The 16,676-nt window shown below is 35.9% G+C and overlaps 1 protein-coding gene across 4 annotated transcripts in view; it reads right to left on the bottom strand.

The window, feature by feature from the left end:
* LOC309841031 (olfactory receptor 8G5-like) overlaps positions 1-16,676 on the bottom strand; it is a gene marked incomplete at both ends in the record, with an annotated part of 188,307 nt that overhangs the window by 65,139 nt on the left and 106,492 nt on the right. The window lies entirely within an intron of this gene.

Raw genomic sequence — 16,676 nt, 5'->3', positions numbered from 1 at the left:
TTATGTGTTTTATGAAGATATTTTTGGGGGTGGCCTTTGCTTCTTTTTTTTTCTGAACATGGTAAAAGAGATTTGAGTCTTCTCTCTGTAATTTACTCCCAGTCTTTATATTTAGGTCTTTTTTCTTTCTTTCTTCTTCTTTTTTTAATCATTGTCAAAATTCCTTCAATTTTTTCCTATTTATCAACAGGAATGTATTATCTGAGTTTAAAAATTTTTCATTGTGAACTTCTTTTTTCCACTGAAAAAAATGAATAGTCTCTAAATTATTGAATTGAGAAACAACAGAGTTGACACTGTAGCATTGGGCTTGTTTTTATCTGCCACTTGCTATTAGAAGTTTAAATAAGATCATGTGATAGTAATTGTATACTCCTGTTTCTTTGCTCTGATTGGCAAGAATATATCTGTGGGGTTGTTTTTTTTTTTTTTTTTTTAATTTATTTACTTTAGAGGGAGCAGGGAAGAGGGAGAAGAGGAGAGAATTCCAAGCAGACTCTGTGTTGAGCATGGAGACCAATATCAGGACTAGATCAAGATCCTGAGATCATAGTCTGAGCGAAACCAAGAGCTGGACACTTAACCACCTGCGCCACCTGGTGTCCCAAGATTATTTCATTTTTTAAATGGCAGAAATAGAAGTTTTAATAAAGACTATTATTTTTAATTTATTTTGCATCTGTAATCATTTTACAGGAGGCTTCTTTTGGCAAATAGTCGGTTTTATTTTTAGACAGTCAAAGTAGCACATAGCTGATCAACAAAACATATTTACTGTATGGATGGGAAAGTGAAGATTAGAGTATTTAATAATTCACCCAAAGTCACACAGCTGCACAAAGACAAGGTCTAGAGTATCCTCTTAGTCTTCTGATTTCAACTCTACTGTTCTTTATGATATCCATTGCTTCTACTCTATTATTTTGTTTCAATAAAAAAGTACTATGAGAAAACATTTCTAGTTTGAAGGTTGTTTCTACATTGTTCCAGGATGACACATGAATTTCTCTCATGCTGGGTATTACATTTTTATTTTTTGTTTAGGAAAACAGGTTCTTCCTTCTTTTTTGTACTGTGATACATAAGATTTATTTATTGATATTTTTAATTTAAACTCAATTAGCCAACATATAGTACACCATTAGTTTTGATGTAGTATTCAATAATTTATCAGTTGCATATTTTACCCAGTCCTCATAAAATCACATGCCTTCCTTAATGATTCATGAGATTTAAAACAGGAGTTTTTTCCTTATTCAAAATATATGACTTTATTCAAACAGATAAGCAGTAGTAAACATTCAGCAGCTATGCAATGAAAAAATGGAAAACATGGCTTTTGTATTTGATTTTACTTAAACACCACTAAATTTAACAATGTTAATTTTTTTTTTAAAAAACTGAGTTTCCATATCTAGGTCATTGCTTCATTTCACTCTTTTCCTCTAATTAATTTTGACTTAGACCTGTGGTCAAAATATTAATTGAGAACTCTAAGGCTTGGTTTGTATCTACATTTAGAATTTTTTTTAATTAATTTCATGAGGTACAATAGGTTACAAATACTTCATCAAAATGAATGGAAAATTGAACAGGGAATTAAAAGAAAATAAATATTGAAGTGCCAGCTTCCCTTAGTAGGAAATGAAGAGGCAGATGTGTTCCCCCAGGAACCCAACCAGTTTTATGACCATAAATTTACTCTCATCTTAAAATAAAAATATTTAAATTAAATAAGACTTAAGCAGAATCTTCAAATAGAATATTTTAGAGTCAGTCAAATTAAATTTGCATTTTAAAAGATTTACTCATAGTAGCCACATCCCAGCTACCTGGTAATCCAAAGAGGAGAAAACTCCTACGTGAAGGAATATGTTAAATATTGAGAATGCAAAGAGATTTTTTTTTTTTTTGCAAAATTTGAGAATTTGCAAAAATTGAGAATGCAAAATTGTGGACATGGGTCCTAATTCATTGAGAAGGTGATGTTTAAAGTGAGTATTTAGAAAAAATCTTTTTTGGTCTCTGACAGAGACAGGGAGCATGCAGGAGTACTAGTGGGGGAGAGAGAGGAGCAGAAGGAGAGAGAGAAGCAGACTCCCCACTGAGTAGGGAGCTTGTCCTGCGCTCAATCCCAGGACCCTGAGATCTTGACCTGAGCCAAAGCAGATGCTTAATGGACTGGGCCACCAAAGTGCTGCCCATGAAAAGGTATCTTTTTAAGGAAGTTTACTGTCCAGTGCAAATTTCCTAAGGTGATACTTCTGGCATGTTTGGGAATAGAGAAAGGACTACTGTATTAAATAGAAGGAATGATAGAGAGAGTTGAAGGAGCTGAGGACAGACATGTAACGAGGGGCAAGATCATAGTGGAAATTGTCAGCAATTCTGAAAGTTGGACTTGAAATGGAGTACTAGATTAAAACACAATATATAATATATACATACACATAAAACATATATACAGTATAGACACAATACCCTGTTTTTCACAACTATGGCACTACCACCTTGATTTGAGAATTTATTATCTCTTATTTGCATTAACACAAAACCCTCCTAATTAAATGCATGCTTCATCCAATGCCTCCTACAGTTTATCTCTGAAAAGCAGCCAGTACAATTTTTTTCCCCCCAAAAGATACCTTAGGCAAATCAGGAGACCCAGTGTTCTTTCCCTCCTTTATCATGAGTTATGTTCTAGGCTGTTTAGAGAATCCATGATCTAACAAATATCAGAGGCAAAAGGTGTTTTCCTCTAAGTGGGTCATTGGTAAGACAGTTATACTGAAATACCTTAAACTACCCATTACTGCACTTCTCTTACAAAAATATGTATCACGACACTGTAGAATTTGCTAGGGCACATTTCTGAGTTCTGTTTTTCAGAAATGTAGTTGTTCATTGCCTTTACTTACAGGATTTCCATTCTTTTTATCTGTTTTTAATACATCATAACTTCTACTTGAAGCTTTCTCATTTAATCAGAACTTCTTCACATGGGAGCCAGGTTTGGTACAAGGATGCCTCTTAAGGGAGCCCAGTTTCTCCTTTTCAGTATAATAAGTAGTTGTGGAGTTTTTTTGTTTTTGTTTTTTAAAGATTTTATTTGTCATAGAGAGAGAGCACAAGCAGGGGATGTGGCAGGCAGAGGGAGAAGCAAGCCCCCTACTGAGAAGGAACCTGATGCAGGGCTCGATCCCAGGATGCTGAGCCAAAGACAGATGCTTGACTGAGCCACCCAGTGGCTCCATGTTGCAAAATTTCTTAGCAAGAATTTAAACAACTTATATAATTAATAATTTTCTGTTTACCTTAGATCCTTTTCTATAATTCTGCATAATGAAATTTCTCTTTTCTTACCTAATTCAGTTAGTCTAGAAGTTTCAAATATTATACAATATATTGGGAAGATTCTAAATAAGAGATAGGACTAAGAAGATACTTCAAAGAAGCCTAAAATTAAAATTTCCAAAGGTAGAGGGAGGAGTCAAGACGGTGGAGAAGTAGCAGGCTGAGACAACATCAGGTAGCAGGATATCAGCTAGATAGCTTATCAAACCATTCCGAACACCTACAAATCCAACAGGAGATCAAAGAGAAGAAGAGCAGCAATTCTAGAAACAGAAAATCAACCACTTTCTGAAAGGTAGGACCGACAGAGAAGTGAATCCAAAGCAACAGGAAGATAGACCATGAGGGGAGGATCTGGCTCCCGGCAAGTGGAGGAGCAATGGAGCACAAAATCAGAACTTTTAAAAGTCTGCTCCATTGAGGGGCATTGCTGCAGAAGCTAAGCCAGGTGAAGCCCATGAAGGGATAGCGTTCCTCAAGTCTCATGGGGTCACAGAAGGATCAGGGGTGTCTGTGTGTAGCAGAGCTCTAAGATATTAGAGCAGGGAATCTGGCTACAGAGACGGAGTCAAGGAGTGAGCTCTCAGCTCAGGGTTACCTTGAACCATGATCTGTGGCACAGGCCACTGCTCTATGAGCTGAGACCCTACAAGATCCAGGGAGACCCCCTGGAAGAGCTCAGGGATCTGCGGGGTTCAGAGACTCCAGGCAGGGCTGTGTGCCAGAGTCAGAGATGCTTGTTCACAGGCTGGGTAAGCTTGGAGCGTGGCTGGAGGCCAGGGAGATGGGAGTGATTGTGCACTTTTCTCCGAGGGCACACTGAGGAGTGGGGCCCCAAGCTCTCGGCCCCTCTGGGTAAGAGATTGGGAGGCCGCTATTTTCATTCCTGTCCTCCAGAACGCTATGGAAATTGTTCAGGGAACAAAAGCTCTCGAAAGCAAACCTGAGCGGATTACTTAGCCTGGACCCTGGTAAGGTTGGTGCAATTCTGCCTCGGGCAAAGACACTTGAGAATCACTACAACAGGCCCCTCCTCCAGAAGATCAACAAGAAATCCAACCAAGACCAAGTTCACTTACCAAGGAGAACAGCGGAATTTCAGAGGAGGAGAAAGGAAAGCATGGAATTCATGGCTTTCTCCCCATGATTCTTTAGTCTTACAAAATTAATTAATTTTTTTAATTTTTTTCTCTGCTAATTTTTAAAAACTTTTACCCTTTCCTCTTTTAATATTTTTTAACTAGTTTATCTTAACAATACCTTTCATAAAAAATATCTTTTTTGAACCTTCATTATTATAGTCATATTTTATCCTTCATTGTATCTAACTTTACTTTTTTATATACATATAGGGTTTTTTTCTTCTAAAGAATTTGTGGTACATCTTCTTCTAATAGATCAAAATACACCCTAAATCCAGCACAGGGATTTGTTCTAGACTCCAGCCTGAGCAAATTCTCTCCACTTTCTTTTTCTTTATTCTCCTAACCAACTTATCTAATCAACTCCTTTTTTAGAAATTAAATTTTTTTTTCATCTTAATATTCATATTTCATCCCTTCATTGTGTTTACCCTTAGATATGTTTTTCATTCTTTAAAATTTGGGGAGGTAGTTTCTTCTAAGAGACCAAAATACTCCCAAAATTAAGTGGGTGACCCTGTTTAGTCACCAGTCTAGTATATATATTACTTTTTTCTTTTTTATATTTTTTCCTTATTTGTTTTCTTTTTATGTTTTTTTTAAATTTTATTTCTTTTCAGTGTAATAGTATTCATTGTTTTTGCACCACACCCAGTGCTCCATGCAATCCATGCCCTCTCTAATACCCACCATCTGGTTCCCCCAACCTCCCAACCCCTGACTCTTCAAAACCCTCAGATTGTTTTTCAGAGTCTATAGTCTCTCATGGTTCACCTCCCCTTCCAATTTCCCCCAACTCCCTTCTCCTCTCCATTTCCTTTTGTCCTCCATGCTATTTGTTATGCTCCACAAATAAGTGAAACCATATGATAATTGACTTTCTCTGCTTGACTTATTTCACTCAGCATAATCTCTTCCAGTCCTGTCCATATTGCTACAAAAGTTGCTTATTCATCCTTTCTGATGGAGGCATAATATTCCATAGTGTATATCTTTTCCTTTTTTAAATTTTTTCCCCCTGAACTCCTTTTTACCCCCTTTCTCCCTCAATCGATTTGGAGTCTCCTCTGATTTGGTTAAAGCACATTTTCCTGGGGTCTTTGCCCCGCTTTTTAGTATTTTATTCACTCCTTCATATATTCTTATCTGGATAAAATGAAAAGGCAGAAAAACTCACCACAAAAAAAAAAAAAAAAAAAGAACAAGAGGCATTACTGGGGACCTAATCAATACAGACATTGGTAATATGTCAGATCTAGAGTTCAGAATGATGATTCTCAAGGTGCAAGCTGGGCTTGAAAAAGGCATGGAAGATATTAGAGAAACCCTGTCTGGAGAAATAAAAGCCCTTTCTGGAAAATAAAAGAACTAAAATCTAACTAAGGCGAATTCAAAAAAGCTATTAGTGAGGTGCAATAAAAAAATGGAGGCTCTTACTGCTAGCATAAATGAGGCAGAAGAGAGAATTAGAGATATAGAAGACCAAATGACAGACAATAAAGAAGCTGAGCAAAAGAGAGACAAATGCTGGAACATGAGGGTAGAATTTGAGATATAAGTGACACCATAAGATGAAAAAACATTAGAATAATTGGGATACAAGAAGAAGAAGAAAGAGAGAGGGGAGCAGAAGGTATATTGTAGAGAATTATTATAGAGAATTTCCCTAATATGGCAAAGGGAACAAGCATCAAAATCCAGGATGTGCAGAGAATCCCCCCTCAAAATCAATAAAAATAGGTCCACACCCCATCATCTAATAGTAAAATTTACAAGTCTTAGAGACAAAGAGAAAATCCTGAAAGCAGCCTGGGACAAGAAGTCTGTAACATACAATGGTAAAAATATTAGCTTGGCAGCAGACTTATCCACAGAGACCTGGCAGGCCAGAAAAGAGCTAGCATTATATATTCAGAGCATAAGTGAGAAAAAATATGCAGCCAACAATACTATATTCAGCTAGGCTATCATTGAAAATAGAAGGAGAGATAAAAAGCTTCCAAGACAACCAAAAACTGAAAGAATTTGCAAACACCAAACCAGCTGTACAGGAAATATCATAAAACTCCATAGTGTATATGGACCACATATTCCTTATCCATTCATCTGTTGAAGGGCATCTTGGTTCTTTCCACAGTTTGGTGACCATGGCCATTGCTGCTATAAACATTGGGGGACAGATGGCCCTTCTTTTCAATACATCTGTATCTTTGGGGTAAATGCAATGGCAGGGTCATAGGGAAGCTCTATTTTTAGTTTCTTGAGGAATCTCCACACTGTTCTCCAAAGTTGCTGCACCAACTTGCATTCCCACCAACAGTGGAAGAGGGTTCCACTTTCTCCACATCCTCTCCAACACAAGTTGTTTCCTGTCTTGCTAATTTTGGCCATTCTAACTCGTCTAAGGTGGTATCTCAAAGTGATTTTAATTTGAATCTCCCTGATGGCTAGTGATGATGAACATTTTTTTCATGTGTCTGATAGCCATTTGTATGTCTTCATTGGAGAAGTGTCTGTTCATATCTTCTGCCCATTTTTTGATATGATTGTCTGTTATGTGTGTGTTGAGTTTCAGGAGTTGTTTATAGATCCTGGATATCAACCTTTTGTCTGTACTGTCATTTGCAAAGGAAACAGTCAAAAAAACAAAGAGGGAACCCACGGAATGGGAGAAGATATTTGCAAATGAGAGTACAGACAAAGGTTGATATATAGGATATATTTCATTGATTTCTGCTCTGATCTTTATGATTTCTCTTCTCCTGCTGGGTTTAGGCTTTCTTTGTTGTTCTTTCTCCAGGTCCTTTGGGTATAGCATTAGGTTGTGTACTTGAGACCTTTCTTGTTTCTTGAGTAAGGCTTGTACCACTATATATTTTCCTCTCAGGACTGCCTTTGTTGTGTCCCACAGATTTTGAACCATTGTGTTTTCATTATCATTTGTTTCCATGAATTTTTTCAATTCTTCTTTAATTTCCTGGCTGGCCCATTCATTTTTTAGAAGGATGCTGTTTAGTCTCCATGTATTTGTGTTATTTCCAAATTTCCTGTTGTGATTGAGTTCTAGCTTCAGAGCATTGTGGTCTGAAAATATGCAGGGAATGATCCCAATCTTTTCATACCAGTTGAGACCTGATTTATGACCCAGAATGTGGTCTATTCTGGAGAATGTTCCATGTGCACTAGAGAAGAATGTGTATTCTGTTGCCTTGGGATGAAATATTCTGAATATATCTGTGATGTCCATCTGGTCCAGTGTGTTGTTTAAGGCCTTTATTTCCTTGTTGATCTTTTGCTTGGATGATCTGTCCATTTCAATGAGGGGAGTGTTAAAGTCCCCTACTATTATTGTCAATGTGTTTCTTTGATTTTGTTATTAATTGGTTTATATAGTTGGCTGCTCCCATGTTAGGGACATATATATTTAAAATTGTTAGGTCTTCTTGTTGGGCAGACCCTTTGAGTATGATATAGTGTCCTTCCTCATCTCTTATTATAGTCTTTGGCTTAAATCTATTTGATCTGATACAAGGATTGCCACCCCAGATTTCTTCTGATGTACATTAGCATGGTACATGGTTTTCCACCCCTCACTTTAAATCTGGGGGTGTCTTTGGGTCTAAAATGAGTTTCTTGTAAGCAGCATATTGACGGGCTTTGTTTTTTTATCCATTCTGATACCCTGTGTCTTTTGATTGGGGCATTTAGCCCATTAACATTCAGGGTAATTAATAAAAGATATGAATTTTGTGCCATTGTATTGCCTGTAAGGTGACTGTTAACTGTATATGGTCTCTTTTCCTTTCTGATCTACTACTTTTAGAGTCTCTCTTTCCTTAGAAGACCTCTTTCAATATTTCCTATACAGCTGGTAGGTGTTTGCAAATTCTTTCAGTTTTTGTTTGTCCTGGAAGCTTTTTTTATCTCTCCTTCTATTTTCAATGAGAGCCTCGCTGGATATAGTATTCTTGGCTGCTTGTTTTTCTCGTTTAGTGCTCAGAATATATCATGCCAGTTCTTTCTGGCCTGCCAGGTCTCTGTAGATAAGTCTGCTGCCAATCTAATGTTTTTAACGATTCATGTTGCAGACATCTTTTCCTGGGCTGCTTTCAGGATTTCCTCTTTTTTGTTAAGACTTGTAAATTTTACTGTCAGGTGATGGGGTGTACACCTATTTTTATTGATTTTGAGGGCGTTCTTTGCATCTTCTGGATTTTGATGTTTGTTCCCTTTGCCATATTGAGGAAATTCTCTACAATAATTCTCTCCCCTCTTTCTTCTTCTTCTTGAATCCCAATTATTCTAATGTTGTGTCATCTTATGGTGTCACTTATCTCTCGAATTCTCCCCTCATGGTCCAGTAGCTGTTTGTCCCTCTTTTGCTCAGCTTCTTAATTCTCTTGTCATTTGGTCTTCTATATTGCTAATTCTTTCTTCTTCTTTATTTATCCTAGCAGTGAGAGCCTCCATTTTTGTTGCACCTCATTAATAGCTTTTTTGATTTCAACTTGGTTAGATTTTAGTTCTTTTATTTCTCCAGAAAGGGCTTTTTTATCTCTCGAGAGGGTTTCTCTAATATCTTCCATGCCTTTTCGAGCCCGGCTAGAACCTTGAGAATTGTCATTTGGAACTCTAGGTCTGACATATTACCAATGTCTGTATTGATTAGGTCCCTAGCCTTCAGTACTGCCTCTTGTTCTTTTTTTTTTTTTTTTGTGGTGAATTTTTCCGCCTTGTCATTTTGTCCAGATAAGAGTATATGAAGGAGTAAGTAAAATACTAAAAGGGTGGCAATAACCCCAGGAAAATATGCTTTAACCAAATCAGAAGAGATCCCTAATCGTGAGGGGGGAGAAGGGGGTAAAAAGAGGTTCTAGAAGAAAGAAAGGAAAAAAAAAAAGAAATAATAATTAAAAAAAAAGAAAACGAATAAAGAAAAATATAAAAAAGAAAAAATATATATTATATAAACTAGTTTAAAAACGTTAAAAAAGAAAACGGTAAAAGTTAAAATAAATTTTATCAGAGAAGAGAAAAAAAATGAAAAAGAAAAAAATTAAATTAACTGCAAGACTAAAAAAATTCCAGGGAGAAAGCCATGAGTTCCGTGCTTTGCTTTCTCCTCCTCTGGAATTCTGCTGCTCTCCTTGGTATTGAAACTGCACTCCTTGGTAGGTGAACTTGGTCTCGGCTGGATTTCTTGTTGATCTTCTGGGGGAGGGGCCTGTTGTAGTGATTCTCAAGTGTCTTTGCCCCAGGCGGAATTGCACCACCCTTACCAGGGGCTGGGCTGAGTAATCTCCTCGGGTTTGCTTTCAGGAGCTTTTGTTCTCTGAGCGCTTTCCATAGAGTTCCGGAGGATGGGAATACAAATGGCGGCCTCTTGGTCTCTGGCCCGGAGGAGCCAAGAGCCCAAGGCCCCACTTCTCAGTGCACCGTCAGAAAACAGCACCCAGTTACTCCCATCTGCCTGACCTCTGGCCTCGCTCTGAGCTCACCGAGCCTGCGACCGGTTCAAGGTAATCCCGAGCTGTGAGCTTACTGTCGGCTCTGTCTCTGTAGCCAGCTTTCCCATTCCAATACCTGCAAGCTCTGCAACATTCAGACACCCCTGATCCTTCTGTAACCCTGTGGGACCTGAGGCCACGCTGACCCCAAGTGGCCCTCACCCCGGTTTAGCCTCTGAGCGATGTCCCTCAGTGGAACAGACTTTTAAAAGTCCTGAATTTGTGCTCTGTCGCTCCGCCGCTTGCAGGGAGCCGGCCCCTCCCCCCAGGGTCTATCTTCCCGTCACTTTGGATCTACGGTGTTATAAATGGCAGAATTTCATTCTTTCTCATGGCTGAGTTATATTCCATTGTATATGTATACCACATACTTGAAATTTACTAAGAGAGTAGGTCTTAAAAATTCTCACCACAGAAAAGAAATGTTAGTTATGTAACTTGATGGAGGTATTAGCTTCTCCGCCAGTCCTACTTTTCAGAAAGTGGTTGTTTTTCTGTTTCCAGAATTCTTCTCTTCTTCTCTTTGATCTGCCGATGGATTTGCAGGTGTTTGCAATCTTTAGATAAGCTATCTAGCTAATCTCCTGCTAGCTGAAGTAGTCTCAGCCTGCTACTTCTCCGCTATCTTGACACCTCTGCCTGTCTTTCTTAAGTTTTATAGCACTATTTCTTACAATTATATCTATGATTTACTTGGAGCTAGTTCTGTGTCTTGTGTGAGACAGGGATCCAATTTCATTTGTTTAAATGTGAACATCCACTTGTTCTAGCATTTGTGGAAGAGGCTATTGGTTCTCTGTAGAACATCTTGGCAACCATGTTGAAAATCAAGTGACCATCAATATGAGAGTTATTTTTGCATTCTCTTCATTGCAATATATGTGTCATATATATGCACCTGTCATGAATTTAAATGCTGTCATTTATCTCTATACTCTAGTTCTTTGTTGTACTTTCACATGTCACTTTTATGAGTTCTTTATTACATTTGCATTTAAGTCTTTTTATTCCCCTTGGTTAGCAGTGAAAAACAAATGGGTGGTTGTCCTGTTAAGATGTGAACTCTGAGAAACAAACTGAGGGATTTGGAGGGGAGGGGGGACGGGGGTTGGGAGAGCCTGGTGGTGGGAATTAAGGAGGGCATGTATTGCATGGAGCACTGGGTGTGATGCATATACATGATGCATATACAATGAATCTTGGAACACTGAAAAAATAAAATTAAATGAAAAAAAAAGTTTTCGAGTTACTTCATTGAAGAATTTTGATAACTCAGAGCCATAAAATTGTAGGTGGGAAGGAACAAGGAATAACCTTAAAATTCTCTCTCCTTGAACTTATTTGCCTTTGAACAATTTCTTCTTTTAGCCTTACCACTCTTCTAAAGAATTCAAATGCTATCTATAATAGTGCTGTGTTCATTAGATGTCCAGAACTTATTCAACTTCTATCGGGAAGATTGTGCTATCGGAGGAGCATCATCACAGTTTCCACTCTCCTCAGCTCCTGGAAACCACCTTTCTACTCCATTTATTTTTAGATTCCACATACAAGAGATATAATACAGTTTTTATCTTTCTCTACCTGATTTGTTTCACTTAGCAAATCCTCTAGGACCATCTACGGTGTTATAAATGGCAGAATTTCATTCTTTCTCATGGCTGAGTAATATTCCATTATATATGTATACCACATACTTGAAATTTACTAAGAGAGTAGGTCTTAAAAATTCTCACCACAGAAAAGAAATGTTAGTTATGTAACTTGATGGAGGTATTAGCTTATACTGCTGTGATAATCATATGCCAATATTTGTTTATCAAATAAACACGTACAATTAAAGCTACACAGTGTTACATGTCAATTATATCTAAACAAATCTGGAAGAAAAATAATTCAAATGCTCCTCATATTGACATAAGGGTAAGTGAAAGGAGAATGCAAAATAATTACCAAATTTTTCTTCCAGCATATTAAAATGTATAGTTTTTTGCATTTTTAAAATTGAGATTTATTTATATATCTTTATATCATCTATATATAATATATTATATATTATATATGAACATATGAATATGTTATATATATTAATATTTTATATATTTATATAATATTTATATATAAAAATATAATATATGATATATTATAAATATATTAATATATGGTATATCGTATAATATATTTATTATATATTATATAGAATATATGAATATATTCTATATGATATAATATATTATATATATGAGTGAACAATTTTTTTTAGATTTTATGAGTGAAGGATCTTAATTTGACTTTTAAAAATATTCATTCACATGTAGAATGTAGAGTTTAAGAAACAAAATGAATGAACATGGGGGAAGAAAGAGAAGAAAATGAAGAAACACTCCTTTTTTTTTTAAAGAAATAGTTCTTAAGTGTAGAAAATAAACTGATAGTTGCTAGAGGGGAGGTGGGTGGAGAAATGAATTAAATAGGTAATGCAGATTAAGAGGGGCACTTGCTGTGAATACCTTGTGTTGTATGTAAGTGATAAATCATTAAATTATACACCTGAAACTAATATTACACTGTATTTTAACCTACTGGAAATTAATTTAAAAACTTGCAAAGAAAAAAGAAAATAAATATTCCTAATGCCTTCTTGGGATATTCCTTACAGTATTTTTTTTTTCTTTTAAATTGATTTAAGTGTTGTCTAAGACTAAAGTCCCCATCAGAGGGAGCTGTTTACTTAGATTATCACTGCAACATTAATTTCCAATTGATAGGGACCTCCTTGCACCACTCTATACCTTACTTCATGCAAAACAGATTAATATTTAATTTTTACAGTTTTGATACAGAAGAAAATTCTTATTTTTAGGACAGTTGTAATTGTAAGAAGGCTTTCCCCTGAAGACCCAAGGGTTCCTCCTCTCTTTTACTATGAGTTATATTCTAAATTGTATGGAAAATTTATGAACTAGAAATTCTCAGAGGCAAAACATTTTTCCTAGAACTACCATTGATAGGACAGTTGATACCCAAAGTAGGGTAAACAAACCTCAGATTACTTTCTCCTTGAATGTGACATGTACTGTGACACTGTGGGATTTGCTAGGACACATTTCTGAGTTCTGTTGTCCAGAAATGCAACTGTTCATTTGCTTTACACCCAGGATTTTTATACTTTTGATCTCAGAAATTTCATATTATGACAAGATTTGAGTACAGGAAAGAGAATCTTAATCACAGACACTCATTTTTGAGCAGGGATGGGAATTAAATGCACTGGTCACAAGTCATGGATTGGCAGATCCTTTTTCTGCTTAATTTTTCTCAGGTTGCAAGAGAAAAATAAAATTAAGCTCTTAATCATTACTTCCATTTTCAGTTTATAGTTATGCTTTCTTTGAGATGGGGAGCTTGGTTTTCTTAAGGATACACAAGTGCCTCTTTTTAAATACCACATGCAGTAGTGGAGTTTCCTAGCAGGACTTTTAACTTCATTTCATATAATTAATAATCCACTCTTTACTTTGGATCCTTTCCGAAATTTTCCATTTTGATTTCCATCGCTTTTTGTAACCTAATTTTGTGAGTGTAGAAGTTTTAAAATCATATACAGTATGTTGAAAATATCCTAAACACAGATCTTAGATATAGATCTTAGATCATAGGTAGAGCATAAAGAAAGACATTTAATGTAAAGTCTGCTATAGACTGAATGTGGCTTTCTCAAATTCCTATGTTGGAACTTAAGCCTTAGTGTGATGGTATTAGGAAATGAGAACTCTGGCAGTTGATTAGGTCGTGAGGGTGGGGCCTTCATGAATGAGATCAGTGCTCTTATAAAAGAGATATCAGAGAGTTCTCTTTTTTCCTTTGGTCATGTGAGGACAGAGCAAGAAGACAAAGAGTCTATGAAGCAGAAAAAGAGACCTCACCAGAGATGAAAAATCTCCTGGTGCCTTGATCTTGGATTTCCCAGACTCCAGAATTGTGAGAAATAAATTTCTCTTGCTTAGAAGCCCCCAATCCATGGATTTTTTATAATGGCCCAAAGAGACTAACATGCCCAAGTGGTCTTTCTATCTTTCTCCCTTTAGAGTTGACATTAAGAAGGGCACTTGATGTAATGAGCACTGGGCATTATACACAACTGAGGAATCGCTAAATTCTACCCCTGAAACTAATAATACACTATATGTTAACAAATTAATTTAAATAAAAAATTAAAATAAAAATCTGTAATTGTGGTAGGTATAAGCCATTGTTTTATGTTTGGAGCCATGTCTTATTTTAAGCAGTTTTCACATTTGTAAAAATTCAGAGACTGATTGCTTTTTTACTACTAACAGAATCCCCTCTGTATAAGTAAAGAATGATGCTTCTGCCCTTCTCCACTACTAAATATAAATGTGTGTGTAAATATAGGCTTATGTGTTCTTCAGATGAATAAGAATTCAGAATACATCAGGGGTACTAGCTTCTAATTTTCTGGAATTCAGAATTCATCAGGGATACTAGCTTCTAATTTTCTTTCCTTGCACTATTTTTGTCTGGATTTCGTATCAGGGTAATGGGGGCCTCAAAGAATGGATTTGAAAGTCTACCCCATTCTTTAGTTTTAGGGACTTGAGAAGGACTGGTGTTAATTCTTCTTTAAATAGTTGATAGAATTTATGCTTGAAGCTTAGCTTTTCCTTGTTGAGAGGTTTTAGATTATTAATTTAATCATCATACCCCTTACGGTTCTGTTCAGAATTTCTTTGTATTCATGATTTATTTTAGCAGGTGGCATGTTTCTAGGAATCTATTCATTTCATCTAGATTATCTAGTTGGTGTATAAATGTTCATATAATCTTATTATCCTTTACTTTTTATTTCTGTGACATCAGTTTTATTGTCTCCTCTTTCATTTCTAATTTTACTTATTGGAATCTTCTCTCTTTGTTCTTATTTAGACTTGCTGAGGGCTTGCCAATTTTATCGTATAAAACAGCTCTTATTTTCAGTGATTTTACTATTATTTTCTATTTGATGTATTTCTGCTTTATTTGTTCTTTTCTTTCTATTTCCTTCAGGTATAAAGGTAGGTTGTTGATTCAAGTGTCTCTTCTTTTTTAATATAGATTTTTATCATAATAGATTTCCTTCTTGGTGTCCATGTGTAAGCCTAGCACACACCCTCACATATTTTCTTACTTGGTAATATACTCACATACATTATTGGGGCTGTAGTTTTGATTTAAAGAAATATTTCTGGCATTTTGCTTTTGTCACTTAAAAGGCTTTATTTAATGCATACATGTGTTTTGTGTCTATTAACATTTTTAGTTATAGCTACCTTTTTTTAATTAATTTTTTATTTTTTATAAACATATATTTTTATCCCCAGGGGTACAGGTCTGTGAATCACCAGGTTTACACACTTCACAGCACTCACCAAAGCACATACCCTCCCCAATGTCCATAATCCCACCCCCTTCTCCCAAACCCCCTCCCCCCAGCAACCCTCAGTTTGTTTTGTGAGATTAAGAGTCACTTATGGTTTGTCTCCCTCCCAATGGGGGCTTAAGTGGGTAGGAGAAGAATAAATAGTTATAGCTACTTTTAATACTTTTATCTTTTAACTTTCATATCAAAATTAAAAGAAATTTACCCACACTTTTATAATGCAATATTCTGTATGGTTATATGTGTTTACCTTTATCACTTTATTTTAGACTTTTATAAGGTAACATGATGTTATTTAGTGTCCTTTCTTTTCAACATTTCTTATAAGGCAGGTTTAGTGGTGATGAACTTCTCCAGCTTTTTCTTCATGTAAGAAAAAAATGTTCTCTCTTCTCCTTTGGGTATTTATAGTAGTCTTGGTGGACCCCCTTTTTTCCCTTTCAGTTCCTTGAATAGATCATCCTACTCTCTTCTGACCTGCAAGATTTCTGTTAAAATCCGTTGAATTCTGCTGAAAAATCCACTGATGCTCTTATAGGGGTTTTATTGTATGGGATAAATTGCATGTTTCTTGCTCCTTGAAAGTTCCCTTTGTCTTTACTTTTCAGTGATTTGATTATAATGTATCTTGGTGTGGATTTCTTTGAAGTTTTTTGTTTGTTTGCTTGTTTCTTGTTTTTTGTTTTTTGTTTTTTGTGGGGGGTCAGGGTAGGGATCATTTTTGCTTCCTGGATCTGTATGTTCATTTCCTTCTACAGATTTGGGATTTTTAAGCATTTTTCCTTTGAGAAATCTTTCAGGTCATTTCCCAGCTCTTTTTTGGGGATCCCTATAATGCATATATTGGTCCATCTGATATTGTCCAATAATTCTCTTATTTTCTTTACTATTTTTCATTCTTCCTTTTGCTACTTTGATGAGTAATTTCAAATGACTTTTTAAAAAATTCTATGATCCTTTCTTTGGAGTGATTTGCTATGCTGTTTTAACCCTCCAGTAAATTTTCCAGTTGGTTATTCTGTTCTTCAGCCACATGACTTCTGCTTGGTATTCTTTAGCGGTTTCTATCTCTTGTTTGATATTCTCAATTTTTTCTTTGTATTGTTCTCTGACTGCAGTGAACCTGATTATAACAGCTATTTTGAATTCTATGTCAGGTAAATGATATATTTCCTTTCATTAGGGACAGTTTGTGGAGATTTATATTGTCTGTTTGGGGAAATATTGAGACTC

Source organism: Mustela nivalis (assembly GCF_964662115.1).
Source record: "Mustela nivalis genome assembly, chromosome: 9".
Taxonomy (NCBI): Eukaryota; Metazoa; Chordata; class Mammalia; order Carnivora; family Mustelidae; genus Mustela; species Mustela nivalis.
The sequence above is the reverse complement of the archived record's forward strand: the minus strand, read 5'-3'. Positions and strand labels throughout refer to the sequence as shown.